Here is a 10156-nt window from a genome sequence, read left to right as displayed (position 1 = left end):
CGTAGTTTGATTGAGCGACGTTTCACCAACGTCGTAGAATAAAAATCTTTCACCATATTTCTCAAACATTGCAAAATGTAGGTTGATTGAGTGACATTTTATTAATATTGTGGAACAAATATCTTTCGTGACATCTGACAAACGTCACAGAACATGACTGATTATGCGATGTTTTGCCAACATCGCAGAATGAATGAGGATCTTTGGCAACGTTTTCTAAACGTCGTGAAACAATTTCGCTAACGTTGCAAAACAAGGATGTTTTGCGACAAAGATGTTTTGCGATAGTCAAGTCTTGCTTCTTTGATAGTTTAATTATCATCTGTATAAAATATTACATTTCATAGTATATATTTAAATATCAAGTAAATCATCTATTTTCAGTCAACAAATTATTCAACAACTAAAGTATGAACTCACATACAATTCATAATCAAGATGAATCCATACATAAAGTTTATAATCCAAAAATTAAATTGTCTAGACATCCAAAGAGATGATATTTTCAATTAAAAGCACTAAGAGACTATGTCTCTACCAAAAGCAAACAATTCACCTCTAACCAAAAGCAAACAAACTCATTATCCAATTATCTATAACAAAACAAATGAGTTCATAAGTCGACAATCCAAATGTGCAAAAAGCCCCTCCGCCATGCATGTCCTCAAAACCACATCTTCACAAGTTCTTAAGTCATGGGATTCTGTCTAAAAGAAAAACATAATCAATTAATTGCCTATATATTACAGTAGCAAAATACATATATTATTCTATTATGCTTGTAAAAAAGATTTAGGAACATATTAAAAAAAATAACTTAAGTAACTTACGTCATAAATCTGATAAAGAGATATTCTTTGATGTACATAAAGTTTTCAAAATCTTTTGTTGATGCTCCATCTGTATCTTAATATCTATAATCTCATTCTTCATCTCTTGATTATACTTTTGCAACGGCTCCAACTTCTTTTGAAGTCTCTTCTCAGACAAAAAAGAGAAACTCTTCCCTTTTGGATGAAGTCCAACTCCCAAATTATAGACATAATCTAATCTGATCCCCAAAATTTTATTGCATATCTGGTCTATTGTCATAGGATAACCATCGAATATGGACTGCTCTAGCACCTGCATCATTTCATTCTAACAAAATTCGAAGAGGATTAATTCCAAATAAAAATTAAGCTCACTTAAAACAGTAAATCATAATTTTATTTTTGTGTAGTGTCCTCACCCATTTTGCCTCGCACTCGGGAGTTGTCCATCTACCTAGAGTGTCACCATAACCTGGAGTGTAATGAGTACGATACCACAACATAAATTGATCGCACTCTTCTCCATTCATTTCATTCTCACTCTGTTTAAAAGATGAGTTACTATTGCAAAAAACTTAAATGTCAAATGATATTAGTAATAATCAAAATACGACATCTCATAATCTCATGCCATATAGGTACAAAACTTTTGACCCGATGTTTGCTTGGCACTTGACAAAATTTTTAGATTTTTTGTTATACTCACATGTTAGCTGAAAAGATAGAAAACTTTATGCCAGTCAACCTAAAGTAGATTCTTTAAAGCAATATTTATATGCAAACATAATGCAGGTTATATTGACCTGTATCTTTTCTTTGCTTCAGTAAGTACAAAGATCTATCCACTCTGCCGTGGTCACAATACTTGGCTTTGAGTCCTTTTCATGATTAAGATAATGCATATGTAGTCGATATCTTTGATCCTTTGACTTCAATGAAAGAAGCTTCTTGACGCTAGCACAAACTTCTTCATCTGTTCTTAAACCCTTGACATTTAAGTTTTGCTGCAAACAAGTATTAAATACTAGTTAACAAATATGCATAGAATACAAATGCAACTATAATGATTTCTACTTACCTCTAGTTTGTCAAATGCAATCTGCATTTCCACCTCTATTAATTTGATCCATCTAGGCTTGACAGGTAAGATATTTCGAGCTATCATACCAAACTCATTTGATAGCTTGGCGGATTGAACAGCATTAGTGGGTCGCCCTTCTTTCGTTGAGATGTTGATCTCCATTTTCTTACTAAGAGCCTTGTTTATCTTACTTAACCCAACCCCTCTAGTACAACCTCTTTTCTTTTGTCCACTCATGCTCGTGGACCCCACAAGATAAGCAAGCAATAATAAGGATGTTAATTTAAAAATATTTAGGTGATATTGAGTACAAATAGGTATATAATGATTCATACCTACAGAGCTAACATCAGGAGTCAAGTCCATGGTAGGATGTGTGTGCTCAGTAAGCTCTGACTCGGTAGGTGATGTATGGACTTATGGCGATTGAAAAGAAGATGGTGGAGTAGGAGATGTGACTTCTACTGGTATTGGATCTAAAGAAACTGATGGAACATGGGCTGATAGTGACTGAGAGGAAGGTGGTGGAGCCATGATACCATGACTTTGAAGAAGCTACTGGTATCTAGATAGAAGGGGTGTAACATCAGTCAGAGATAGAGCTGAAGGTGTGATTTTTGATGGTGTCGGATCCAGAAAAGCTGATGAAATATGAATTGGTGGTGACTGAGAGGAAGATGGTGTAGTCACAATGTCATGGCTCTGAAGAAGCTGCTGGTATCTTGACCGTAACTATGACGGTAAGACTATTCCCTAGATCGATGGCTGCTGAGTGGATTCAAAGATTGCCAAAGAATGAGATTTTGTGGCCTTCCCTTCAATAAATAGAGGGAATTATGTTACACCAATGACCTTGGGGTAAATTTGCTCCAAACTGGTTGAGGTGGTTGATATAATACTTAATGGAGTTTCGATCTCTCTCTGTACATCTCTGCGTGCACTCTTAAATAAGAAAGCTTAAGCGATGTCACATGGCTCCCTCCTCTTTTTTCTAGAAGCCCACATGTTAACATAGAATGCCACCTCTAATACCCATATATCGCTTTACTATTATTATATAAATATAGATTAGAATAGAAAAAACTATCAAAATAGGACTCAAACATAAAAATAGGCTCGAAATTAGCTGAAACAGTGAAATTCGACCTCGAAAATGATCTCAACCGGGTTTCACCTGGATTGCCACGGCATAGATCTTAAAAAACTACATAAAAAGTATATCTTGATCGTCCCAAAATACCACCATAGGCGAAAATTATGGACAATAAAAGTTGGGTCAATGCGACTGCTCGACGGTTCACTCGTGTAGACTTATTCCTATCTTATTATGTATGAAATTTCTAGGCTAGATATTCTATGTCATATAATAAATCAATGAATGTGATCTTTGCTGAACCACTAAAATTTTGTAGCATTGGACTTTTTTGGCAAATTTTATTTCATCCTATATAATTGGCACCAAAATATTAAAAAAATTAAATCATACACATCTAATGAAGAAAGAGGATGACATTAAAAAATAATTTCAAATACTTCAAAAATATTACATATAGCAATACTAGAATTTTCTTAACTTTTTGTGGTACTTGTTTTAACATTTAATTTTTTATCATAATTTTTGCAAATGAATTTTTCAAAAAATATAAAGACTTTTTATGATAAAATATTTTATCACAAAAATATTGAAAATTAAATATTTTTTATAATGACATCATTGCAATACTTTGCAAATAAAATGATATTATTTTGTGTAGCCCATTTGCAACAAAAATTAAAAAAACATATAATATTTTTTTAATAAAATAATATTTATCATAAAAAAAATAAAAAAAAGGAGTTTTTTTTGCAATAAATAAGACTTTGTCACAAAAAAATATATTGACTTTTTACAATAAATATTTTTATCACAATAAATTGAAAAAAAAAAAGAAAAAAAGAATCTAATTTTTTTTGCAATAATCAAGTATTTATTATAAAAAATATATTAATTTTTTGTAATAAAATATTTTCATCACAATAAATTTAAAAAGAAGAAGAAAAATAAAGAAGGGAATCTAATTTTTTGCATAAAACAAGTCTTTGTCACAAAAAATTATTGATTTTTCTAATAAATGATTTTGTCATAATAAATTAAAAAAGAGAGGGAACAAAAGGAGAGAATCTATTTTTGCAACAATCAAGTCTCTGTCACGAAAAATATATTGATTTTTTGCAACAAAATATTTTCGTCATGATATATTAAAAAAAGAGGGAACAAAAGGAGGAAATATAAATTTTTTACAACAAATAAATATTTATCATAAAAAATATAATGACTTTTTGCAATATAATATTTTTGTCATAATAAACTAAATAATCATTTAGACTTTTTGCGATAAAATATTTAGTCACAACACTTTTGCTTATAGTGACAATGGTGATTTTATTGCTACAAATAGAAAACTAAATTCAAAAAATTTTATTTGTGATAACTTTTTTGTCACAAATTTAAAATTTTTAATGACAAATATTTTGTTATAAAAATCTAAATTTTTGTCACAAATATGTTTGGCACAAAAATCCGAAAAATTGTGAATTGGCGGAAGAATTTTTTGTGACAAAATTGTTATTTTATCACAATAACTCATGCCTTTAGTGACAAAAAAAAATTATCATAACAAATTTTTTGTGATGAAATTATAATTTGTGACAAAAATCTTATTTTTAATGATGATATTTTATTTTGTCACTGGACATTTGTCACAAAAAAATATTTTTTTTATAATGTGAGTCTTCACTTGCCACCTCATGCTTTGAATCAGCAATACAAACCTTCTCATTTGAATCCACTTGATCTCCATAAAACTTGAGAGATGTAGTTTCTATTTCTCCATCATTATCAATATAAATGACACTTCCATCATTGGCAAGAAAAATAGAATCTCCAAAATACTTTGAGGAGTATAGCAAGAGCTCTCCATCAGTACAGTGTTAACCACAAATATTATAGCTTAATTTCTAATAAAAAAGAATTAAATTACAAGTTGGTTGTACATCAGTTAAGTAGCCAAAAGTAGACGCAGGATAGATAATTGCATACAAAGAAATAGGAAAAGGAAAAATTAGGATATAGCCACATAAAAAGATGGAGATGAAATAATCTTGAAATGCTATTTGAGTACATGAGATTATACCAATTCCAAAGGATTTTTTTTTTTTCAAAAAAAAAAGCACATTGCAATCACAATCAAGGTTTACAACATGACAAAATATCTTCTTATGAGCAAATAAATTTACCAATTATAAAGGTCCGCCATTTAGCTAAGGAAAAAATCATGAATAATTCAAGGATATAATTAAAGATTCATGAAACATTTTCACTATATCTATGCTTTAGTTGTTTTTCTAGATCAGGACTAGAAAGTAAAATTATAGTAATTTGTCTAGTGGAAGGAAAAATAGTTAGGATTCATTATTCATGGTGTCGTAACCAAGATTCTAAGTTCATTTAGTCTAGTTTACAACACTAGTTGAGGTTTGAGTGTTTTATTGATATGTATTTGGGATTTTAAATTTCTGTAGCCATAGGAGCTAATAGATCTTAAGGTATGGGCTAGAGATGGGCTTCAAAGCGGCAACTAAATGCAGATGGAGGTAGAGGCAAAATCAAGAAGTAAAAAAAAAAAAAAAATTATAAAAAAAGTAGCGAAGGAATAAAGAAAACGGATCATGGGATGCGTATAGTCGATGAGTTGATTATTGGAATGGGCAAATGGCTTAAGGGACTCTTCCATGCCTCCGCTTGTTTTTGAGCAATAGGAAAGGATCATATCAATAGTTGGTTCTCCTATTTTAATCGGTATAGGACTATTGCAACTAGGGTAACAGATGAAGCTAAAAGAGGTCGAGCTAGCAAGTTTACCTTGTAGAGAATGATTGCTTGGCAAGGAGTAAACAAATGTTGCAAGATAGCAGTAAGGGGGTAAGCCAAAGTTCACTGGCGGCATCAAGATGGTGGGATGGGCCACAAGGAGAGAGAAGGTCAGTAAGATGGACTGAAGATCCAATGGTGGGTTAGAAAGAGGGGAAAGGAGAGAGGATGATTAAGTTTAGAGTTCTTCGGTCTCTCCTTTTTTTTTTTTTTTTTTCAGATAAAAAATATCATTTTTTATTGATCACATGTGGCATGCATGTGAGAATCCAATCATGGTTAACCAAAGATGAGTTTAAAGTTTGCTGGAGATTTTTTTATTCTAAATGAATGATGTTTATTATTGAATGGTCTATAACCCTAACTAGTAGAACCATTCTATTTAATAATTTCTCATTAGAACGAGTGTCGAGTGGAGACAACTAATGCATTATTATGCCAGTCATTAATGCAATCAAGTGTCCATATTTGAATAATTCAATAAATTTGGATGGCTACGGGCCAGAAAAAATTATATACCTAGGCACATAGTAGCATGACAATATATACATATATATTTTTGCACCCGCTTGGTGCCGCTATTAGAGATCAAGAAAATACATGATTTTAGATTTGTAGATGTTTATAGAGCAATGGATCATGCTCAATAATATAGATCTTCAATTTGAAGATCCAACATTTTTAATCCTAAAGTACCTTATTATTTCAAGAGGAGTATAGTCTATATATGTGCTTGCGCAGGCATACACGCATGTATGTGTATGTGTATGTCATGGTGGATGGTTGATTTGTGGTTGAACTTTGGACACGCGACCCAGGACCCCAAAACTGATAGATTGGTGGCTGAACTGGGCTTCCGAGTACATGTGATTGCCACTAGTCCAACGCATCAGCTTCGTTGTCGGAGCTGCATCTGAATTATCCCAATCACATGCTTGGAAATCTACCACCCAACAGTCTCAAGTTGACGCAAACTTGATACGAAATCGTAGCGATGGTGACACATTATATGTGTACTTGTTCTCACCCGTTGCCACGTATTCGAAGAAGACACGCTCGATGCGCTCGGCATGACGTCGGCAAATCGTCGTGATGCCCCATGTAAGTGATTTCCAATTGGATGGTGGGAGCATTGAAGCGGCGCACGATGCCAAAGACAGGCCCAAATCTCTTTCAAAGCCTGCACTCAAAAGTGAGCCCTCCCATGGACCATTTCATATTCACCTCTTGGAGACCTTGAAGGGCCAAACACTCTTTGTGCACCGCGGGTGGTGCAACTCGGCATATACCATCCATAATGATTGGCTCAGCCACAAAATTAGAGAACAGTATAAAAAAAAAAGAAATTTATCCAACCCCATATTCGAGCCAATCATCATGGGTAGTGCAGTCAAACTGCAACGCCTGCGGTGCACAAAGAGTTTCTCAAATCAAAGAAAAAATAATAATAATAATAAAGACTAGCTTTTTTTTTCTTTTCTTACTAAAACAACCTCTTGTTGGAGACTTTTATTCATGCTTATGATTCCACTTAAGTATGATAATTAATCAGGCTTGTAGAACACTAATGACTTTGGGATATAACTTTATGGTTGAAGGAAACATTGTTTGGATTAGGAGAATCGATTAAATTATTCTGTAGTAGAATGGGTCCAACTAGAGCCAATAAAAAATATGCTCTAAATGCCATGTTGATTGCCAACTTGTCTCTCCTCAACTAGTGGATGCTTTAATTCTTACTACTTTAGTTGGAGAGATGTCTTTATTTTTACTAGATTTGATGGGATTTATAATTTTTTTTAAAAAAGATTTTTTTAATTTTTATAAGGAAAAACTAAGTTAATGGATAACAGTTTGAAAAAATAAATTTTATGTAAATCTAAGTTTCATATTGAGTTTTACCTAATTTTAGATTTATTAAAGTAAATAAAGATATCATTATAGATTTCAAAATTCTTGCCAATTCTAGGCTAGGAGATTAGTGCATCCTATTGACTTTGATTACCATTAGGTTTGGGACAAAAATTGAAATTCTATGTGAGAGAAGGATGGCAAACTACCATGATTGACTTTTAGAGATATCTAAAACTCTATGAAAGAGAAGGATGGAAAACTACCATGATTGACCTTAATTAAAATCATAATTGAAAATTTATATGAGAGAAGGATGGAAAACTGTTATTATTGACCTTGCTTAAATAGGACCATAATCTAAACTATTTCTTTGAATTTGTCTATCACCATTTATTATACAGTCAAGAGAAAATAAAAGGGAAAACATACAAATTAAGACAATCAATCTTAATAAGAATTCAAAAATATTATTTTTTTTTTCAATCTTTCAATTTTAATGGATAACCGGTCAAACAGGCAAAAGAGAAGTTCAGAAAGAGTCAAGACTTTTCAAGATGGTTGATATAGATATTAAAATATCAATTAACATGCAGCATCATGATTGAGTATAATCTACAGATAATAATTTTAAATTTTTATTATAATTTTTATTTGATGCCTAAGGTCTTTTATCCATCTTTCTCTCTCCATCTCATCCGCATATTTCAAGCATGCGTAAAATTAAAAAAATATAATTAACATTAAAATAGGTGAGTAATCCCACGTGACCAGCCTTCCCATCAATTCATCCCGTCACGTCTTCCCATTCCATCTGTTCGAGTCCCATTTTGAGGAAAAAAATATAAACAGATGAAGGGTGACTTGGAATGCGTTGAGATATATGCTCCTTTCCCCTTCCATCCATTTAAGGGAGGAGGAAAAAAAAGAGAAAATCTTACCCATTTGAGGAGAAAAGAAGAGAATACTTTAAGAGGCGTGCTCATCTCCCATCCCGTTCGCTTGAGAAAAATGAAAATCCCATCCGCTCGTGAAAGGAAAGCAAGGATCGTGGGTGGTTTTCAGATACTTGAAATTTTATCCTTAGCGTTCGACCAAATTACAACTAAACCTTTTTTTTTTTCTTTTTTTAATCCAGTAACATGGTAAATCAATAACGAAGAATCATCATTGAGTGTAATCTAAATCATCAGAAATTTTTTAAATATTTTATCACAATTAACCTAGATAAAATACTTTAGAATAAATTATCCTGACCCCCAAGGTTTGGGGTAATTACATAATCTCGATCAAATATAAAAATTTAAAATTTAAAAAATAAAAATTATGAAAATAAAAAATATAAGATATTTTAAGACTCAAATAGGTTAGATAGTAATAATGTTAGTAAGATCATTTAATTTATTTAATAAAAAAATATTAATAAAGAGTTATGTATCATGTACATAATAAAAATTTAGTAGAATGTATATTCCTAAAATATTGAGAGAAATCTGTCATTATCTCAAATTTTGAGGGACGTTATTGTAATTTACTCAATACTTTAAAGTTGTTCGCCAACTTTTCTCCATCAGCCCACCCCTTCTGACCAAAAAATATGTGACCAGAAAAAAAAATTTCCAGCCAAGTGAAATCACTAATCAAAATAGCATTTTTAGAAGTGCCATTCTGTATGTACTTCTAAAAACGTCATTTGGAACGACACCTCTAGAAGCGCTATTCTGGATGGCTCTTTTAGAAATACCATTCTGAATCGCAATTCTTGTTGGCCTTAATGCCCAATCGCTCCCCTCCCTCCCACAACTTTTCTTTCTTCTTTCTCTCTTCTTTTTCTTTCTTCTCCTTCCAACAGATGTGATACTCTATCTTCCACTTCCAGCTGTCCGACACCGACGACACTGTCCTTCTACCACTAACGTTCTGTGTGTAGAGCCCCCCACTGGCTTTTCTTTCTTCTTCCTCTCTTCTCTTTCTTCTCCTTCCAACCGATCGTGCTGTTTCTTCCACTTCCAACTGGTTGATGCACCTGTTTGATGCCGGCAATGCTGTCTTTTGCCATCGGTGTGCTGTGCATAAAGCCCCCTGGCTTTTCTTTCTTCTTTCTCTCATCTCTTTTCTTTCTCCCTCCAACCGACGTTGTACACTCAGTCTTCCATTTCATGATGACCGATGCAGTTGCTCGACATCACAACGATGTGCCCAATGCTGATGATGCATAATCGGACACTATGGTAATCTTATAACTACATAATTTATTTATAAATGTAGCATTTGATAGTGTATACTCCATTAATGTAGGTATTTTAGCAGAAAAATAGATTCACAAATACCTAATTAATATATTACTATCTTGTTCATATGCAATGTAAGTTGTCATATTAGGATTAATGTTGTTTGCCATATTATTGGATCACTGAATTACTAAAATTAGTTGTTGGTTAACTGTTTGCTATATTACTGTGACATTTAGATAATAGAATTCATAAATATATTAGTTGAATG

At 32.4% G+C, this 10156-nt stretch overlaps 1 long non-coding RNA gene across 1 annotated transcript; it reads right to left on the bottom strand.

Moving 5' to 3' along the window:
* Positions 1-497: 497 nt before the first annotated feature.
* On the bottom strand, positions 498-5933 carry LOC140859113 (uncharacterized). The gene is made up of 3 exons (XR_012142599.1): positions 5795-5933; positions 831-1140; positions 498-703 (listed from the first exon to the last, which is right to left on the bottom strand). It is a non-coding gene; the product is annotated as an uncharacterized lncRNA (long non-coding RNA).
* Between the last annotated feature and the right edge of the window lie 4223 nt (positions 5934-10156).

Source organism: Elaeis guineensis, chromosome 7, assembly GCF_000442705.2.
Source record: "Elaeis guineensis isolate ETL-2024a chromosome 7, EG11, whole genome shotgun sequence".
Lineage (NCBI taxonomy): Eukaryota > Viridiplantae > Streptophyta > Magnoliopsida > Arecales > Arecaceae > Elaeis > Elaeis guineensis.
This window is presented reverse-complemented; position numbering and strand designations above follow the sequence as displayed.